We start from the raw sequence: 1,092 nt of genomic DNA, 5'->3' as shown, positions 1-1,092 counted from the left end.
CGCCGGTTCTGAACGCAACAAGCGGAGTTCCCGTCCCTGTTCGCTGCTGTCCTCCGAAGGACAATTCGGAAACTCTGAACGGCTTGGTCTGGGACTACAGTAAACCCGGTTTTCTGTCCCTGCTGCCCTCCTGTGCCTTGCTGTGAGTGTTTCCAGCTTCCCCAAAGTTCTCTCTGAGGCAGTCCGTTGGTATTTCTTTGTTTGCTCTCTCCTGCCTTAATGTTGACTGAAATTTGAAACGTCCCCGCTGTGCTTTCTGGCTTAATTGTTCTTTCCCTCTGTTTGCATGCAGATGAATTATTTACCTCTGTGCCTTGCATTGGCTTGTGTTTGTCCAGGTGGAGGTAGGTGAGGGCTTGGTGCCCTTCTCTGGGGCTGGAATACTGCAACAAAAGTGAATGATGTGAGAAGGTGCTCAGCTGAGGATGAAATGAACTATAAAGCTTCTTAAGCTTTAAAATATTTAAGTGCTGCGTCTACAAGCCTAGAAAGAGAAATGGGAGTCAAAGAATCCCAGAATGGCTTGGGTTGGAAGGGACTTTAAAGCTCCTCTTGTACCACCCCCTGCCATGGGCAGGGACACCTTCCACTATCTCCCAGGATGCTCCAAGCCCCATCCAGCCTGGCCTTGGACATTTCCAGGGATGGGGCAGCTACAGCTTCTCTGGGCACCCTGTGCCAGGGCCTCCCCACCCTCACAAGAAAGAATTTCTTCCCCATATCCATCCAAATTTCCTTGCTTAGTTTAAAACTGTTCCCCTCGTCCTATTGCTTTCTGCCTGCGTAAAAAGTCACTCTCCTTTTTATAATCTTCTTTCAAGTATTGGAAGGCTGTAGTGAGATCTCCCAGGTGCCTTCTCTTCTCCTTGTAATTGCTTCTTTATTGCTTAAAGAAACCTGGAATTGTGCAGGAGTGAGTGTTAAACTTGAAGTTTTCCAATGTTCCCGTTTTTCAAAAGCAAGTCCTGGGCAGAATCAGGTAAGGGGATTGATGACGTTTCCATAGTCCACTCTTGGGGTGGGTAAAGGATGTTCAGCTGAGTTAGTTTCATGTGCTATAGAAGTGGCAAGGAGGTGTAATTAGATTCCTCT

This window comes from Corvus brachyrhynchos, unplaced genomic scaffold (assembly GCF_000691975.1).
Source record: "Corvus brachyrhynchos isolate BGI_N302 unplaced genomic scaffold, ASM69197v1 scaffold65, whole genome shotgun sequence".
NCBI lineage: Eukaryota > Metazoa > Chordata > Aves > Passeriformes > Corvidae > Corvus > Corvus brachyrhynchos.
Note: the sequence above shows the minus strand (reverse complement) of the source record.